Source organism: Callospermophilus lateralis, chromosome 7, assembly GCF_048772815.1.
Source record: "Callospermophilus lateralis isolate mCalLat2 chromosome 7, mCalLat2.hap1, whole genome shotgun sequence".
NCBI lineage: Eukaryota > Metazoa > Chordata > Mammalia > Rodentia > Sciuridae > Callospermophilus > Callospermophilus lateralis.
Window position 1 is genome coordinate 69,683,469 of NC_135311.1, and position 21,169 is coordinate 69,704,637.

Sequence of the window (21,169 nt, forward strand, 5' to 3'; positions counted from 1 at the left end):
TTATGGCTAAATATACCTCCAGTGTGCATATTTATCACACTCTCTTTATTCATTAATTTGTTGATGGATACCCAGGCTAGTTCCCAATTTTGGATATTAGAACTGTGTGGCTATCAATATGGTTATGGGTGTATCACTATAGCATGTTAAGTTTAATTCTTCAGGGTAAATATTGAGAAGTGGTATAGCTGGCTCATAGAGTGGTTCCATGTCCAGTCTTTTGAGGAACCTCAATACTGGTTTACAAAGTGATTGTACTAATTTACTATCCCACCAACAGTGTAAAAGTGTTCCTTGCTTTCCACACCCTCTTCAGTCTTTATTAGCATTTGTGTTCTTGATTTCTGACTGGTATGAAATGAAATCTCAGAGTAGCTTTGATTTGAATTTCCATAATTGAAAATTTTGTTGACCATGTTTTCATGTATTTGTTGACCATTTGTATTTCTTCTTTTTAGAAGTATCTGTCTGGTTCATATGCCCATATATCAATTGTTTTTTGTTTGTTTGTTTGTTTTTTAGTTTATATATTCTGGATGTTAATCTTCTGTTGGAAGATTAGCGAGGAAAGATTATTTTTCCCATTCTGTAGGTTCTTTCTTCACATTCTTAATTGTTTCCTTTTGTGGTTAGAAGATTTTAAATTTGTTGTCATCCCATTAATTAACTCTTGGCCTTGTTTCCTGAGCTTTAGGGGGATCTATTGAGGAAGTCATTGCTTTTGCTTATATGCTGATGTTTGATTCTATGTTTTCTTATAGGAGTTACATAGGTTTTGATCCAGTTCTTAGGTCTTTGATGCATTTTCAGTTGATGTTTATGCAAGGTGAGAGGTAAGAGTTTCATTTCATTCTTCTACATATGGATAATCAGTTATCCCGGCACCATTTGTCAAAAAGGTTGTCTGTGTTTCCAGTTTAGATTTTTGGCACCGACATTTGTCAAGGATCAGATGACTGTATCAGAGGGTGTTTCTTTCTGTGACTTCTGACCTGTACCATTGCTCTATGTACCTGCTTTTATGCCAGTAACATGCAGTTTTGTTACTATAGCTCTGTAGCATAATTTAAAGTCACATATTGTGATGCTTCCTCAAATTTGCTTACAACTGTTTTGACTATTCTGGATTTTTTATTCTTCTAAATGAATTTTCAGACATTTTTCTAGTTCTCTGAGGAATAACATTGGTATTTTAATGGAAATTGCATTGAATGTTTATATTGTTTTGGTAGTATGACAATTTTCACAATTATCTTATAATTAATTAATTCTGACTATTATAATTAGAGTTATTATAATTAATATTAAATCTGCTGATCCATGAACATGGGAGGTCTTTCTATCTTCTAGGATTTTCTTCAATCTCTTTCTTCAGTGTTCTATAGTTTTATTGTAGAGGTCTTTTACCTCCTTGGTTAGATTTACTCCAAAGTAATTTTTTTTTAGGTTTTTGTGAATGGAATTGTTGTCCTGATTTCTTCTTCAGCCAATTTATTATTGTGTATAGGAAATCTATTGATTTCTGTACATCAATTTTGTAAACTGCTACTTTTCCAATATGTTTATTAGCGCTAGTAGTCTTTTGGTGGAATATTTTAGATTTCTATATATAAGATCATATTGTCTGCAAATAGTAATAATTTGACTTATTCCTTCCTTATTTTTATCTCTGGTATTTCTTTTGCTTGGTAGAAAACACTTTTTGAGTCCTTCATGAAAATGTCGATGATGTACATAAGTCATCTATACCAGGACTTGACATGCTACATAATGTTTTTACTTTTAATAACATACAAAATGTAGAAATTAATGTTAAATATTCCACAGGCAGAGAACTGACATGAATGTGGCTTGAATAGCCATGAGAAAGACTTCAACATCATGTGATTCACTCATTGGGTTTTCTGAGTTACAGGTGACCATGGCATCTGAATCTACCATGAAGTCCCCCATTTGTTTAGTGGAAAACTGGAATGAGTAGCTGACAGTGAATTCAGAAGCCTTGAGGATTCTTGACAAGATACGTCAGCCTGTGGTGGTGGTGGCCATTGTGGGGACATATCGTACGGGGAAATCTTGCCTCATAAATCATCTTGCAGGACAGAATCATGGTGAGTGTGGTCCAGGGGCAAGGGCAGTTGCTTGGAACCACAAATAGGACAAGCTGATCTCACTTTCTCTAGGGTCGTCTTAAGGAAGAGGCTAATCCCTCCCACTAAAGAAAATGTCTAATTCTTACCAGCATACTCATCACCTCTCACCTATCCAAAATTATCTCATCCTTTATCCATTAATAAAGAGTTCTCCAACCTTATCAAAATATCTGCTTCACTGTTGTTCCTGGTGCCATCCACTCTCACCTGCTCAGGGACTGAGCTCTAACAATCATTCCCTTTTTGCCCGCCTGCATCCTTTTGTGCAAGTAACATGGCCATTTGAAGTAGAATACAAATATAGTGAAGTATGTCCTTTTAAAACAAGTGGATGAGCAGAAGGATGCACAGTAGGATCCCTCTATATCAAATATCCAAATTGAGATACCAGTCAATTTTTCTCTATTTATAGCAGATCTTTGATAAATTAACTTGCTGCTCTTTTTTTCATAGTGTTTTATAATATGCAAATTATAACACAGTACATAAAGCATATGTATACAACATAGTTAATAAATATAAAGTGAAAATTATGTGATTACTAACTAGATCAGGAAAGAAAACTTAACCAATATTCAAAAGCCCAAATCATATCCTCCCACACTCTCATCAAAGCTCAAAATATTTTGGTTTTCAGGGTACACTCTACTCTTGCTTCTAAATAATGGTTCTATAGTCTATTATGCAGTCTACAAAATTCTGAGTTCAGCCTTCTTTTGACTTTTATATAAAAGGGACTATGACGTGTGTATTCTTGTTTGTCTTGCTTCTTTTGCTCAAGAAGAAGTTTATGAGCATCCTCTGTTGTAACACATATCTGTAATTTGTTTTAAGTACTTTATAGTATGCTTATGTCAGACACCATGATTTATTTATCCACTTGTTGTTGATGAGTAGTGGTGTTATTTCCAGGGTTTATCTTTAATGAATAAGGTAGTTATAAATATTCTCATATTTATATCCTGGTGCACATGTAGAAAATCTTCCCTTCTTCAATAACTAACTGAACTCAACTTGAATCCAGAGAACACTACAGCTCTTCCTGGTCAGATAAAAATACACAGGGAGACAGCACAGGATGATAGAGTTTACACTAATTCTTAGTGTGAAGTCATTTGAGCACCTGAAACAATAATGTGAATTTGGGGTACAAAGTGTTTTTTGAGAAAGATAACACTTGGATTATTTATCCTTGTGAAATAGTAGTGAACACTGTCCTTGTTCAACACTGTACATTCCTACAGATTTAACCCCTGTAACCCCTGGCAGCTTTACCTCTCAGGTGTCACTCTGTGTTGTCTTCTCCTCTTTCTTCCCCCAGGGCTCCACAGTGAGATCTGGGACCAAGGGCATCTGGATGTGGTGTGTGCCTCACCCCAGCAAGCCAAACCACACCCTGGTTCTCTTGGACACTGAGGGCCTGGGGGATGTGGAAAAGGTGAGGCAGAGAATCCTCTGGGCTCTTGATTCGTGTGCAATTCAATTGGTCACCTCAGTCCAACATCTGTGACGTATTTTTATACCTGCAATCCAATTATGAATAATGAGACAAAATTCCATTTCCTCAAATTTCTCTAGCAACCTAAAATAGTTTGGTTGTTTGATTCATTTGTTTTTTGCTGACAAGAACAATTTTAGGAGGGGCAGTTTATATGGGGGTTCATGATTTCAGAGAACTTGGTCCATAGATAACTGGCTCCATTCCTCGGAGCTTGAGGTAATGCAGACCATCATGTGCATAAATGAGGCAGAGGAAAGTGGCTCACAGGATGATCAGGAAAAAAAAAAAAGGAAGAGACTCTACTTATCAGATACAAAATGTCCTCCCCAAAGGCATGCCCTTAGGAACCCTCCTCCTCCAGCCACAACCTACCCACCTTCAGTCACCACTCAGTTAATCCCCTCAGGGCATTGATTCACTGGCTGGGTTAAGGCTCTCATAATTCAATCATTTATCCTCTGAACCTTATTGTGTTGTCTCACACATAAGCTTTTGGGGAACACCCTCACATCCAAACCATTACCTTGGTAAATTAGGACAGGTCTTCTCTTTTTAATACTGGGATGTACAATTTAATTTAATAAATACACACCAAACAGCAGAACCACTGGCTGACTTAACAACTTGTAACCGGATTTGAGTAAATTCTGGATCTATTTTAAAACCTTTTAAGTCTTGCCATTAATCTCATTAAGTCTTGCCAGTTTTCACTCTGGCCTGCACACTCACTGCTTCAGTGAAATAAAAGAACCCTGTGCTCTAACAACTGAGGCTTTCTGCTGCTGGTCCTTCCACTTGCTGGACCCCTGCATATTCTACAGCTCTTTAAAAAACAGCTAATAACTTCTTGCTCTGAATCCCCAGAGCAATTATTCACATTCATGGACCTCCCCACCCCACTCTCCACTGTGTTTCTTTTTCTCCCTCTCCCTCCTTCTCCCCTCCCCTCCTCTCTCTTCCTCTCCCTCACCCTCTCCTTTTCCCTCCCTCTCTCCCTTCTTCCCTCTTTCTTTCTGTAAAATAATTTTGGTTCCCTCTCCTCACAGATTATCATTTGGACTGTTTATATGTATTATGTGTATCTGTGCCTCTATAAAGTGATATTCCTGTGAGCAGAGACTGTCAGAACTTTGTATCTACAAAACCAAATGCAGGGTGTGGCATTTTGTCAGATGTCAAAAAAAGTGTTGTTCAACTTTACTGAAAAGTGATTGCATCCTTACTACAGCCATGATGAAGATGAAATTTGTCATGAGTTATTGCACACTTATTTTGAGTCACCTACAATGTTTTAGGTATTTCATTAATTATTTTATGCACATTGAGAATGACTTTCATTTGTCTTCATAGCTACATAAACTAATATTCTGAGAGAGACTAATATAAATATCAATAATGGGATTTAAATTTAGCATTATCTTAAAATTCTGTTATTTCACCTATATTCAGAAAGAGTACAGCTAAAAGAAAGAATGAACAACTTTAAATGAGCAAATGAATGAAAAGTAGACTTCTAAGTCCTTTTCTCTTGTGCTTCCTAGTGTGACCCTAAGAATGACTCCTGGATCTTTGTCCTGGCCATGATTCTCAGCAGCACCTTTGTCTATAACAGCATGGGCACTAATGACTACCATGCCCTGGAGCAGCTACAGTATCCTTCCAAGAACCAAACAATCATGTCTTATCAGGGGAGGTTAAGAAAATAGCAACTGAAACTGTTCCTTCTATCTTCTAACTTGATTGTCTTGGTTGAGGAAGAGTGGACCCTGGAAAAAAAAGGAATGTTCATAAAACTTGTTGTTAAGTGTTCTGGAAATTGTGATGTTTCTCATTCCTTAGCTAAGATCCCAGCTATGTGACTGAACTAACGCAACTAATCAGGGCAAAATCTAACTTCATGCCTGATGAAGTAGAGGACTCCACTGAGTTTGTAAGTTTCTTTCCAGACTTTGTTTGGACTGTTTGAGATTTCATGGTGGAGCTGAGGATGCATGGACACCCCATCACAGAAGATGAGTACCTGGAGAATGCCTTGAAGCTGATGTCAGTTATCCAAGGGTGGCCTTGGTGCAGGGAGGTTCCATAAAGAAGTGGGATCAACTAAGCCCTGACTTTTAGTGTTCGATATACCTGTTCATTTGAGACTGGATTGAGGCTCTTGCTAATGGAGATTAATGATTGTCAAGTGACCATGATTTTCATATTTATTTTATAAAAATCTTCAGAGGCTAAGGTTTGTATTTACTAAGGAAATTTAGGGCTCAGTGTTGTACCCAATAATTTTAGAACAATCAGTACCATGAAAAATAATGAGGATTACAATCAATGCTATCACTTTTAAGGCTCATATATTTGTTACTTATGAAGTCTATCTGGTCCTTGTATTTTGAAGAAAAGAGTTTATCAAACTAGAAATGAGTAAACCTAGAATCACAGGAAATGTAAGGACCTACTTTAAAAAAACATTTCACTCATTATTCTAAAGTATATAGTAACATTCTTCAGAGAAAAGTTGTTTGTATAATGAATCGTTCATGGGGGGGGGGCAGTGACAAATAATTCCAGGAATACTGGAATTTGGGTTCCCTTCATTTTACCTTTGGACAACATCACTTTATTTATCCCACAGACTTACATTATACTATTATACACTATACTATTATACACTTACATATTATACTATTATACATTATATTATTATACTTACATTATACTTACTATTATATTATAAATTTATCACATGAGTACATTTAGCAGAATACATGTGTACTGGTACTTATCAATACCCATGTTTATTTATTCTTTGAACTAACATCTATTTTGAACAGCAGATTTACGCCAGAAAAAATCTGTAAGACAAAGTCAAGTCCAATATAATCTGACATCAAGAAGTACATTACATTGAAATTCACTTTACTTTGGACTTTTTTGCTGAAGGAAATTCTAGACTTGATTATGGTGTGTAGATTTTGGACTTGGATTGTGAACCATTTTCTCTACAGTTTTGGGTATCATCTATCCTCCTCATGTTACTTTTCCCAGGAACATCTTGTCCTTATTTATAGTATTATTTTACTGAAGAGCCCACTCCTTATTTATGACATGGGATTAAATTATCATAAAAGTCTTTCTGACAATTTTTGGGATTAATCAGTCATTTCAAACTTTTAATAAATAATGTATCGGCCACTATACAAGGGATAAAGAGACAATTTATAGGTTTCTTCACTAGAGATGAGTGTCTCTACAAAAGTACTTCCTTGACTCTCAGTTCTGATAAAAAAAATGATGTTCAAGTTAACTTAATACTGCTTTTTTTTAAATTGAATAATGGAAGATCAGTGGCTTGGGAGCTACAGTTAGGCAAAGATTCAATATTCTTAAAAAAGTCCTCAATCCCTTTTTCTACAGGCTTGTCTACTCAATGAGTGTTCTTTTTACAGGAAAGAGTGAAAAAATGCAAAATTCCAACAGGTCTAGAGAGTGTATCAGATGTTTCTTTCCAAAACAAAGGGCTTTGACTCGCCTGTTATCCCACATTGATAAAGTTCCACAAAACCAGCTGGAAAGGAATTTTCAGGTGCAATTAAAAAACTTCTGTTCCTATGTCTTCACCAATGCAAAGGCCTAGACCCTGGGAGGGGGAATCATTGTCACTGGAAATCCTGAGTTTCTGTTGTCCCAGTGCCTGTCTCTGGGGAGTTCAGTATGTAGGATAACACTGTGATTCTTTTGTGAGTTTGTCAGTAATTCTGTTTGCTTCTGTAAAGGCATGTGGAGAAGCAGACATTCATGCCACACACAGAAATGCATTTTTCTTAAAGATTTTATATCTGAGGACTAGTTGAAGCTTAACACATTTCATACAATTAGTACACTAAGGGTACCATCAGAAGCTACTACTCAGAAAAGAAAATCTGTAAGTTGAGGGAAAGTTCCATAGGATTAAATGTTTCCCTGTGAGAATATACAAGATATTTTATAAATTGAAACTAGTCAGAAAAGAATCAGCAGGTCATGAGTCCCATGCCAGCTCATTGTGTGTTTGAAAAACAAATTTAAGCAGCATTGGTTTCAGGAGCATGTGTTCTATGCAATCATGAAGTCCCCATGTGGAGATGGGCCTATGCTTGTTTCCAAACTCTATGTTGCTTTCTGTAAATTTTTGATGATATTTTTTCATTTTTATTTTAAATCAAGACTCACAAATTATGTAATTTACTTCCTCTAATAAATTCTTTTTCATTAAAAAAAAACTCTTGGTTTTAATCTGTAATTGTGTAATGGGGTGAATGTGAGAACTATAAAAAGAGTGTATAGGAAAAACAATATTACTAAATAGTGATTTATTCTTGGAGGACACAAAAAAAAAGTAGTAAGTACACTAGAAGAAGAAGAAAACATGAGATAAACAGTGTTTTTGTGATTTTTTTTTATAATGCCAATACTTAAAGCTTATAAAAATGACGAGTAAGATTTTTCATATACTCCATGTCACTCAGGTTTGGGGACTCTGGTGGAAACCTACATAAATGCATCAACAAAGGAACCATTCCTTGCTTGAAGAACTCAGTAACCACTCTGCCCAGCGTGAGAACTCAGCAGCTGTGCAGAAGGCAGCCGACCACTACAGTGAGCAGATGGCCCAGCAGGTGCAGTTCCCCCAGACACACTCCAGGAGCTGCTGGAGGTGCACACAGCCTGTGAGAGGGAAGCCATCACAGTCTTCATGGAGCACTCCTTCAAGGACGAGAAGCTGGAGTTCCAGAAGAAGCTGGTGGTAATTGTCTTTTTTATTCATCCTCCCTGATTCCTCTTCTTCTGCAATGAGACTTGGACTCTTTAGATTCCAGAGTTTGCATCATTTTCATCATAGAAAGAACTTTGTGTGTGTGTGTATGTGTGTGTGCAACTGAGCTCTTCTCATACTCTGCATTCTTTCTATAAAAGATGGCACTTAATTTTGTATTGCTGCAGAACAAATTATCAAGCAATTAGCAGATTAAAGCAAAATGAATGTGTTAATTTGCAGTCAGATATCTGCTCAGGGTGTGTGAGTGCTCTGCTCAGCGTGCCACCCACTTAAAATAAGGACTCAAATTGCCTTAGTTCTCACCTTGGTGCTCTGGGGAAGCCCTCTCCACTTTCAAACAAGCAAGCACCCATCAAAACCTTCTCTAGCCTCTCTGATTTCCTCTTATGCCACAGTAGGAGAAAACTGCTTTTAAAAGTTTGCGTGATTAGATGATGTCCTATGGACTACTCTCCATTTTTTAAAGTCAACCTGTGCTGTGTAACACATTAGAATCACAGAATTAATATCCATCATATTCACAGGCTCAGGGATAAGGCGGGGTGTGGACACCAAGGGAGAAACTGGGACTGCCTAATTCTGCTGACTAGAGGCACCTTCACTGGAAGTTTGACTTTCAGTCAATCTGGAACTGACACAACACTGACAAAAATCTCTTAGGAAATCTAGTGGATTGTAATTTGCAAGTACAAACAATCAAAATATTTAAACTCTCACTGAAAGAATTTATGAAGGGTTCAAAATTCTTTTCAGAATGCACTCACCTCATTCCTTGGGGAATTATTTGCCATGTATATAATTTCAATCACAGCAACCCATATTTCCTGACAAATTTACTTCTAGTCCAAATTTAGCTTTTTATTGTTACTTTAGTGTTTGCGTCTTCATTAATACCACAGCTGAATAAACCATCAAGTTTATGTTTTCCAGCTCTATCATTTTACAGAGATTGGAGTTGACCCCAAGGGAGTTAAGGCAATTTTCTGTTGCACAGAGAATTGACCAGACCTGGGACTGAGGCACGTCTCCTGGCTCCTTTCCATGTCCCAGACCACTCTGAGGCTGTCAGACTGCCTCTTCCAAGAGGATCTCAATTAGACCTTCCTTCTAACAACTTCTTTTTATCTTATTCCTCTACATTTCCCTTCCAGGACACCCTAGAGAGAAAGAAGGAAGCTCTTTTGCTGCAGAATGAGGAGGCATCCTTCAAATTCTGTTGGGATTGGCTGATGCGGCTTTTGGCACCCCTGATACAAAGCATTTCAAGAGGAGCATTCTCTATTCCTGGAGGCCATAGTCTACTCAGGAGCAAAGGGTAGTGGGGTGGAACAGGGCTACAAGGTGGTGTCCTGGAAAGGAGTAAAGGTAAGGAATAAGGGGATGGGGGGACAGCCAACAGAGTGTGGTCAGAGAGTCTGTGTTGTTCTTTTGCAAACTTTAAGCTCACAGAACCATTTATGAAACAAAGGCAAAGAATGGAAATATGTTGATATTTATATCATTTTATATTCGCTACCCATTAGACACTTTTAGATAAACTGAAAATAGTTCTTCCCAGAGAGGATTTAGAACCAGGAATTCAGGTGAAACCAACCATTTCTTTTATTTATCAAGAATGGTAGTTTTTTAGGCCAAGTAAGAAGATACAATATGAAGGGAATAACTTGGTTCTCATGAAATGTATCATACTTCAAGTGGGTAAAATAATATTCAACAGGATATGGTGTATTAACACTATTTTTTAACGGTAACTGGGTGTGTGCTGATTGATAGTAACATTGAGGATGATGAGGATCAGTTGTTAACACACATCGAACATTCACTTCCTATACCAGGTACAGTTTTAGGTCATTTCTCGCATTATCAATTTAATTCTGAGAATCATGTAAACTAGGTGCTACTTTCTTCCTATGCAGTAATGAAATGTAGTGCATGAGGATCTAATAAGTGGCTGAAGATATACAACCAGCCAGTGACAGAGCTGATAGGGCAGCCTTTAGAAACTCTGAATTCTTTTCTTCTTTTAGAATTCTCCTGCTGTTTTCCATGATGGCTGCAGCACTTCACATCCCCCCAGCTGTTCTACAAGGTTCCCTTTTCTCTACATCTCAGCAACTTCTGTTCTCCTTTGGCTTATTGATAATAGGCATCCTCACAGATGTTCTATGATCTCATTGTGGTTTTCACTTGTGTTTCACTGGTATTAGTGATGTTGAGCACTTTTACAATTATCTGTTTTGCATTTGAATTTCTTCTTTTGAAAAATGTCTATTCAGGTCATTTCCCCACTTTTTAATCAGGTCATATATTCTGTTTTATTTTTTACTCTTATGTTGTAAGAGTTTCTAATATACTTTGGAATTAACCTTTTATCTTATGAATGGTTTGCAAATATTTCTCCTGTTCTACATATTGTATTTTTCATTTTGTTTATAGTATTTGAGCAGTGAAAAAACTTTAGATTGATGCAGTTCCACTTACTTATTTTATTTTTGCTTTTGTTGCCTACGCCTTGATTTTAAATCCGAGAAATCATTGAGAAGGCAAATGTCAAAGGGTTTTCCCCCTGATTTTTTTTTCTAGGAGTTTTTCAGGTTTAGGTCTTATGTTTAAACCTTTAATGAATTTTAGTTTATTTTCACATAAGGTATAAGACAACAGTCCAGTTTCATTCTTTCCTACCTCTTTATTCTGTTCTACAGGTATTTGTGTAGGTTTTTATGCCAGTGCCATGCAGTTGTGATTAGTAAGTAATACAACTATATATATCATATATGCAACAGAACATTATTTAGTTATTAAAAAAAAGTCCTGCCAATGATGACAACGTGAATTAACCTAAAAACATTTTACTAAAGGAAGTGAGTCAGACATAGAAAGACAAATGCTGTATAGTTCACATTCAGTGGTACCATAACACGCAGCTGTAGATGAGTAAATCCTGCACAGCAGATGTACAAATGTGACTGTAGACAAAATAATCTCTTATGTACTTTAATGTTACTAAGAGACTCGACCTCATCATTCTCATGAATATAGAAAATGTAACTTGATGTAATCAATATGAAAATGGGCTTGATTGTAGGAACCATATACCAATGTAGACATATATCAAACATCATGTTGTACACCTGCAATGTATACAATTTTTATTTGTTAATCTCAACAAAGATAGAAAGAACTCAGAAGGCAGCCTAGAAAAGCTAAGGGGTAAAATAGTTGGGAGATACCAGTCAAGGAAACTCTTTTCTTCTTTTGGAATCCTCCTGCTGGGATCCTAGTAAGGAAAGGCTAGAACAGAAAAAAACAAGATGTGCACATACCACAAATAATGGAGGGGTCATGTTTTTGTAGACCTGCTCCTACATGTGACTAGGGCTCAACCTGGGGTTGCAAACTGCAGATGGGGAGCATTCATGGGAGAGGAGGCTGGGAACCTAGGAAGGAGGTTTTCATGTCTCAACAGAAAGCATGAACTTCTGTTGTTCCACAGAAGGAAAGAAATCACTATGGAGTCCTAATTAGAAGGACACAAAATTTAGAGTCAGTTTTATGGTTTTATTGAATACTACCATTCTCATCTAAAGAACAGATTTTTGATGCCTAAAGAGTTTTTGTTCCTTCTTGTTTCCCCAGGCAAAGGAGGTCCTCCAGAGCTTACTACATCCACTGTCTGCCATAGAAAATCCATCCTGCAGTCAGATAAAGCCCTCACTAAGGGAGAGAAGGCCATAGCAGGTACAGGGGAGGTCATAGCTCTCAGGGGGTGGGGGTGTTCCTACACAGACCTTGACTGACTGGACAAGAAAACCTTCCTGAAACCAGAAGCTTCCTCCTGCTATGGAGCACAGGCTCTGCTAAATCTGAGAGCAAGAGGGGAGTCTGTCAAATAGCTCTCCATCACATTTGTAAACATATACTCTTGCAGTCATGGCTAATGGGCTAATTGAGAGATTTCCCTCTTGCCTTTTCTGAAATCATCTTGGTGTGCTAACCTAGGAGGCTAGAATACATGCCTGTTGTTTTTTCTCTCCTTCTAAAATCTTTGTGGAGCAGATGAGTGGGCCAAGAAGGAGGCAGCTGAGAGGGAACAGGAGCTTCTAAGACAGCAGCAGAAGGAGCAGCAGGAATGGATGGAGGCCCAAGAGAGAAGCTTCCAAGAAAATATGGAAGAGCTTAAGGAGAAGATGGAGAGAGAAAGGGAGAACATTCTGAGAGAGCTGGAAAGGGTGCTGGAGCCCAAGCTGAAGGTGAGTCTCTACAGGGCCTGGCAGGACCTGACAGACAAGGCCTGTTTCCTCAGGATGGGATGGGACAAAATGTTAGATGCAGACATCATTCCAAAGGGACACTCAGAAGGTAAATGTTTCACTGACACTGACACCTCAAGTGCACCTGGATCCTAATGAATCCTATAAATCTATGAGACTCCAGCACTCTGTGTATTGATAGACTTTGGAGGGTCAAAATAATAACCCCCAGGGTAGTGGATTACTCTTTGTTGAGATTATGTGCCCCAATTGAGGACGATTCTGGCACAACCATCTAAGAGACCTAAAGTAGATCTTTCTGGTCTGTATGCATCAGATTTGGCCTCATATAAATTAAGGACAATGAAAGATCAGAAATCGTTCCACTTGCTTCCGTGTCTTCCTGGTTCATCTATATTAGTGCCATTAAGAGTAGCCAGAGGATTCCTGATAGGAAATTATAAAATGAGCCATCTTTTATTTTAATAATATTTTACTATGGCTCCTTTTAAAGGAGATTGTGTCATATCAGTTTTATTCAAGAAAAATTTAAAGATAAAAAATAGTTATCAAATAATATGAGTTTATTCCTAAGAGAAATGATTTTTATTGAATTGAAGAAATAAGAAACAATGAAGACAATATGAAATGATTTCTAAAAAAGGCTTAAGTAAAGCAAAAAGCTAAATATCAATATGAAGAAAATATTTGCAATTCATATTTAGTTTTGAAGGTTTTTTAAGTCATGTTGAGCTCTTGTGGAAAATGACCAACAACCACATTGTTTAAATAGAAAGAAAAATGAAGAAAATTTTCTTTATACTAAAACTAATGCGCAAAATAAAACTGTGAAGCACATAATTTTGCCTTCTAAATGGGCAGTGAAGAACAGTTTTAGTAATATACATCAAAAATTAAAATGCACATACCTCCGATCTAGCAATTGCATATACAGGAAATTCGCTTATGTGTCTTTTTACCCAATTATAAATGATTTTTGTAGTGGTTTACTTATGTCATGATAATTACAAAAGACTGGAAGCAACTGAAAGTCCCTGTGTCAGGTACTGATAAGAGAAATCATAGGACATATTTTCAGAATAATACTCTAAAATCATTGTAAAAAGTTGGGGAGTTGTATGTGTAGGGGAACATCTCCAAGTTTTAGCATTAATGAAAGAAAAATGTAGAAAATGTGAATACTTAATTTATAAAATATTCAATATGCACATATGTTATAACCTACCTGTGGAAAATACAAAACACTAGTGTAGAGTCACAATAGGGAGGCACCCGTATAGTTGAGGTGAAAGAAGAGAGCACAACTAACTTTACATCATATATTCTCCCATGCCCTTAACACTTTGTATGGATTTCTTACATTCAAACAAATACAAGCATAATTGGCAAAACTGAAAATGAAATAATATGTGTTTGGGAAATTCCCAGGACAGGATGAAAGTCTATTCTTCTAGAAATAGCAAAAGTCAGCTCGACTAGAAACAAGAACTAAGAACTAAAAACAAGGAACTAGAAAACACAAGACATCCTGAATTTTTGGTTTTCGTTATGACCTTTCAATAAGGCCTTAAACATCTATTCCCCAGAATATGCTTTTCAAGTTAGGTTTAGGGAGAACTGGATCCAAGGATTGCAACCATTGAATCCTTCTGTCAAGTGTTACCCAGACCTTGATCCCCTTCCGTCCTTACTCCAACCCTTTTCCTGTGGATTGCTTTCTCCATGATGGCTTCAGTCTTCAAACCACTCCTCCCCTCTGGAACCACAGCACCAACAGTTACAAAATTAGATCCCTCCATCTATAAGTTCAGAGATTCTCTCTTTCCCAGGATCTCTACACACCACCTAAAAGCTCTCTTGCTAGAAGATCTCATGACTGCCGATCCTGATGCATGTGCCTGCCTCTGAGACAGGGAGTCCTGACCACCAGCCCTACTTCATCAGAGTGGAATAGTACCTGGTGGTAAAGGCCATGGGAAAAAGGACAAGAACAAACTCAGCACTTCCACTGTTCTCTGAACTCTTACGGCTGAAGAAATTCTGCACAAATATTTGCTGTCTGTGACTGATGCAACTTCACAGACAGATAAGACTCTTACAGAAAAGGAAAAGGAGATCAAAGGTGAGCAGAGACCAAGAGACTACATACTCAAAAAAATCTCTTTAAAGTTTAAATATTTGGGTAAAACTGTTACCATTAAACTAAGTAAAAATCACATAGGCTGTCTTGGCTCCTGAAGCCATTTCTGAGAATGTTGTATGCAGTCACTAGCATCATGGCTACCCCATCGAAAAAATAGTCCTAGAACATTCCCTCTGTCTATTACATGTAACATCATTGTAATGATAAAAACTTTACATAAAGATCTTCTGAAGAACCAATCTGCAGCTTTGGGAGGTCCTGCTCTGTGAAAATGTGGGGACAGCAATGACTAAGTTGTACAGTGAACTCTGGCCTTGAAATGAGATGGGGCAGAATCCTCTCCAGAGTTGGGAGAAATACAGCAGGTTCTCACCCTGAGCAGGGCACAGCTGGCCTGAGCTTCCAGGCCTGCCATTCCTCATGCCTTCTTCATAGAAGGGTATCAGGTCCTGTTCCTTCTCCTGGCCCATCCCACACTCTAGACCCCAGAGACTTTATCATGTATACCAACCCTTGTATCAGTTAACAAATGCTTCTTTATTGATTCACAGACAAACCTCCCATATCACCACCTGTCCAGGTGATTCCTCCTGATTAGGACAATTCACATGCTTTTTAGTCACCCATGGGCATAAACTGGGATCAACATCCAAACACACAGCATGCTGTTTATTGTAATTAGCTGAGGCAAGTTGCAGGAATAAATAACATCCCACACAAGTTCCAAGCTGCTATTATCATCAACTTTTGTCTCTCTAATTTGTGAGCAGGATAGAGCACATTTTCTAGTTCCAGTGGCTGCCATAACCCAGGTTTCTCTCCCAGTATGAGGCCCAGTACAACCTTTCATTCCAAGCAAACTTGTTAATCTAAACACCATAATGTACATGGTTATGCAAATAACTGATCTGTGCCCAGTTGAATCCTTATATGTCAGTTTTGTACATAGTTAGTTCATATTAACCAAATAACAACTGGTCTAACAAGTTAGTGACCAGTTGAAGATTCATACTTAATGTTTCAGAAGTTACCCAGAAATTGTGTCTTCAAATAAATCTTTTCCTTTTTAAGTGGAAAATTCTTCTTTTCTATGCGTATTTCTATTATTAAAAAATACTTCATTGAAAATAAACTCATAATACAGGAAAGCTCAGAAAAAAAAATAAACAAAACTCATTGACCCCTTCAATTAGCTGACGATTTGTAAACTTAAGAGTATATATTCTTCTGAGGTTTTATTATAATGAATTTATTAGTACTTTTTTCCAGATGAAAGCACACTAAATGGACCTAAAAGTAAGTTGTTCTTAACCAATATTTCCAAATTTATTTTCAGACAATAAATTTACTTTATCTGGAAACAATTTTAATGGATAGGTGAAAAATTCAGTTCCTTTACATATAAATATCACAGAAAGATTCAATTTTCCCTAGAACTATTTTTGATTTGCTTGAGAGAAACATAAATTTTATTGGTCTGAAGGAAATGCAGCTGATTTCCTAGTATTACACCCTTTTCAAAGTAGCCTGGCCCTACTTTCACTTTCAATCTCACTTATAAGGAGAAATTAAAATTTCAATGTATCTCCTAAAATGGACCCTAGAATTTATTTCAGGGAAAGTCTGGAAATAACTTTGTTGTTTATCATTTACAAAAACAGGAAACTGACAGGTTAAAAAAGTTAAAGAAGGAGAGAACAAATTGGCAACCCTTCTTAGTGATAGCCTATGAAGGAATCTTATATTGAGTTTGGGCTTTAGATCATCCAATGATTCAAAAATTACTCCAAATACCATGAGATGACTGAGACATAGGACAAGCAATGGTTCTGACTTCAAAACAAACATTAGGTTTGTCAGTTCATGTGTTTACATAAGTAGACTCACACAGTCTCTGTTCTACTGTATCTAGTATATGTGTATCTAGTTTGTCTGCTGTATATGTGTATCTAGTTAGTCTGCTCAACATTTTTAAATTTATTTTTTTAAAAAATAAATGACAGCGGAATGTATCACAATCCAATTCTTATTACACATATACAGCACAATTTTTCATATATCTGGTTGTATATAAAGTATGTTAACACCAATTTGTGTCTTCATACATGTACTTTGGATAATGATGTCTATCATATTCCACCATCCTTGCTAATCCCCTGCCCCCTCCTTTACCCTCCCACCCCTCTGCCTGATCTAGAATTCATTTATTCTGCTCAACATTTTGATTGCGATGTTTATACCTTTTGATTGGTGGAACTAGAGATTGGAAATTTTCATTACTACAAATCTTTCCATTTAACAAATATACAATGATTTGTTTCCCTGCAATGGTAGATGAATACTTACAATGCTTTCACTTTGGAGCTCTTATATATATTCCTGCTATTATTAGTTTCAGTGAGTTTTATATGTGCACATGAATACATATCTGTCAGATGTATAATAAGGTATCAAGTGGCCACTCAAAGGGCCCATTTATTCAACTTATGATATAATTTAAAACATTAAGTTGTCCAATGTGTACTTTAACTCAAAATTACAACACTTTCTAAAACAGAAATAGCTTTCAGGGAGGTATAATAATTTGTGTATTTGTAGTGATTTTACCTCTTTATATTGAAACTATTAGTTTGGAAATGATGTGCAATGGAAACTAGCAAAATAATGACTGGAATAATCTTTACTATAACTAAAATTTGTGATTAAACCATTTCTGTAAGTATCTAGAGAAGCAGGAGCTGGAGTACAGAGGACAAGATGAAGAGAACAGAGAGAAAGAACAATGGGATGGAAGAAAGAATGTACATTCTGCCAAACTTCTATAAAATATGAGAAAAGTTCTTTTAGTAACTGGAATCCAGGCTATTCTGGGCCTAACCCTTAGAGAGCTATTAGGTGTTCTCGCTTGCGCTCTCTCTCTCTCTCTCTCTCTCTCTCTCTCTCTCTCTCTACTAATCTGATCTGAATGCTTTGGAAGAATAATAATAAGTAGGAAAAATGTAAATGAGTAACTTTTATCAAATAGTCTTATTGATCTGTTACTAAAGTCAACATTTAAAAACTTCATAATCTGCAATTGATCATCTCTGACAAATTTTGAAAACATATATGGGGAGCACTTTTTGTAGTAAAGGTTAATACTAATCTATTGAAGTATTTCACTACCACAAATCAGATATCACAGACCACAGGGGGAGACTAAAGTATCTCTTTTTAAACTTCATGAGTCGGATCTTGGAACCAACAGAGAAGATGTTCTTTCCGGTTATTCTCACTGAGTCTGTTACTCATGGAAGAGGAATGACCCAGACTTGAGGACTATACTCACAGGTAGTGTCTGTCACCATCACTGATGCGAAATAAATAAAGGATGATCTTTTAATGGGGTGAGAGGTACAGAGACACAACCAGCTGAGAAATTAATGTTTAAACCCACATTTGCAACTAGATCTTGATATTCTGTAAACTCTGCTAAGAATAATTTCTACTTTCCCCTTCCCACTTACACAACCAGCTCTATTTGTCCTCAGATTGTATGTAACCTCCTTAGCTACTTTGTCTAATTATTCAATCTTCCTTGCTCACAACCTCTTCCTCAGGGATGCAGGCAGGAGGTCATATCAGGTTATATATATATGTCCTACCATATAGGAACAGACATAAGTATGTATGCACTAAATGAGAAAAAAACACTGAATGTACGGAGCTATTCTGTGGAAAGTTTTCTAAGTCAACAGACATGTAAAATTTTAAAGTGAGAAACTTTTCATCATCTTGGCTCACTTGTTTAATTATTTTATTTAAAAAAATCATTACTTATCAAATCATTACTGAACAAACAAAAAATTGAAAATCATGGAAACATCTTTTCTAACTACTGTATTACCCAAACAATGACTTTAAGTAATAAGCACTTGAAATATTATTGTCTCTAAGTTATCTTATATGCCAAGGGTCTTTAAGTCAATGGCAAAAGGTACAGAAAAAATGTTCATATGTCTGACTTGGGAGGATCTAGGGAAGAAAATCTACATGGAATTGCTGAAGCCTGAGTACTGGCAAACGTGTCCTTTCCATCTCCCTTCCCTCATGCACCTTCTGCAACCCACTGGTGCTGGCCTGTCTGCTCTAACAAATCTTGAAAAACAAGGATTGCTGTGATTTTTGATTTCAGTGTCCTACTCAGGATCACTGAGTCAGTGACTGAAAGTCTAGTGTGAGAAACATTTCAAGAAGAGCTTTATGTCTCCACTGGTTTTATCAAGCAGAGACCCAATACCAGTCTGTCTCTTACCTTTGGTCTCACATGTAAAACTGCAAAAAAGAAAAAGATACAAACAAAAGACACAAAAAACTATCTTCATACAGTAATTTCCTGTGATTTTTCTATTCTTCACAAAAGCAGTTAAATCTGTTTGTAATACACACTGAAATATGGGGAAGGTATACATTGGGTCATATTCAACACTGTATCTCCAAAAACAAAAGAAATAAAGGAAGAAAAGTAATAGAAATTAAGTGATTTGTATACCCAAACATGCCCCAAATGATAATTAATTAAAAATTCATTTTTGATACATGTAATTTATATTGATATCTATAATGTATTTTGTTAATTATTATTTTAATTGTACATATTTTTGGTGCACACTGAGGTCTTTAGGTACATGTATACAATGTGTGATCATCAAATCAAGGTTCTTAGCATAGAAAAGCATTATTATAGATACAACAAACAGGTTTCATTTGTCAATACACTCCCCAATGTCGACATTCAGAAGTTTTCCTTTGGATTGCCATCAAGTAGGGATTTCTCCCTTGTCACCAGACACAACCATACTTATTGGTAATCAATAAGGGATTGCTCCATTCTCCTTCAGTTGTTTTTTATTGACATTTCCTACAACATTCCAGAAATTGCCAAGGCAAAGAAAAGCAGGAATAAGAATCTAGTCATCTGCCCAGACTGAATTGTTGGGGAAAGCTGCAACTCTTTGGAAGAGAGACAGGAAACTTTCTTAGCAGATTTTACTACAATAGAATTGCATGATGACACACAATATAAGTGAATACATTATAAGAACTCTTACCTCCTACCTGGTCTTTAACTCAATGGCTACAGAAGGCAAGCTTCAGGTTCTGGGTTAGATTCAAGTGGAAACTTGTGTCCTTTTCATTTGTCCTCAATTTAAAAGAACAATCTTAAAGTGAGTTTATATTCCCCCTCTGGAGTGCAAGTTGAGCATAACATAATGGGCTGATATGAATATGAAATGTCTTAGAAATTCTGTCCCTTGCACAGTTTGTTGGCAAACTAAGTCTCATATGATCAAATTCATTATTCCAGTGGCAAAATATATTATTTTATGAGGTCAAGGAAAAAGCTGAATATTCAAAGCATTTCTGTGAAGAATTTGACCTGCTCAGCAATGGGTTAATGATATGTGAATGCAGCTAATAACTAATCATTGCCTGCTGTGGCTCATCAGGAATTCTATTAACTGATTAATTTGGGTGGAGCCTTGCTTATGTCAGATGTGTATAACATCTTGAAGGCCAATGTACTCACCCTTGTTTCTCTGGCCTTATTTTGGATGGTGACTAAAATATTAGAAGACTAAGGTCAGGCTCAGAGGGCTAACCAGGCTTGATTTGCCATCCGATTACCTATCAAATAAGACTGAGGTAGAGGATAATGGGATCATTGAGAACACATAGTACTTGAACAGAGCACCCAAAAACAACATTCTCATTCTAATGACATTCAATATTGTGTATATCACACTAACACTAATTACCTGGTGAAGGAGCACAAGGAGTGAACTGAGAGCAGCTCATTACCTTTGGAAGAAAAGAAGTCTCATTCCTTAAGATTTCCATGCTGTCCTTCAATAGCTAGCTGCCCTAGAAATTATCGCTTTGTCTACAAATTCTTCCCATTGTGATGATGACAGCTCAGGCTACAGGAGCAGAATGGCAGCTGACAGCAGATGAGTGTTTTGGAGAAATGGGAACACTAAAAAAGAGAAAAAGGGGAAAATAGACTGGCCTGGAGGAGTCACCTTCACTCCCTAATCAGAGCAGGCTCATGTCAGGCCACCAGTGCAGTTTCTCTTTCCCTCAAAGCCTACTGAAAACAGGAAAAAAGAGGAGAGTGTGGGGTCCTGCTGGCAGACATGGGAGCCACTTGCTGTTGCAGGGACACACCCTGGTGCCAGCTGTGGAAGTGCTGCTCTCTGCTGCTCCATCTGGGAGGTGACTGCTTCACCACAGGTGAGTAGTAGAGGG

At 37.0% G+C, this 21,169-nt stretch overlaps 1 pseudogene; it reads left to right on the forward strand.

Annotated features, from left to right (window-relative positions):
* The first annotated feature begins 1,921 nt into the window (after positions 1-1,921).
* Positions 1,922-14,651, forward strand: LOC143403839 (guanylate-binding protein 7-like; annotated as a pseudogene).
* The last annotated feature ends 6,518 nt before the right edge of the window (positions 14,652-21,169 follow it).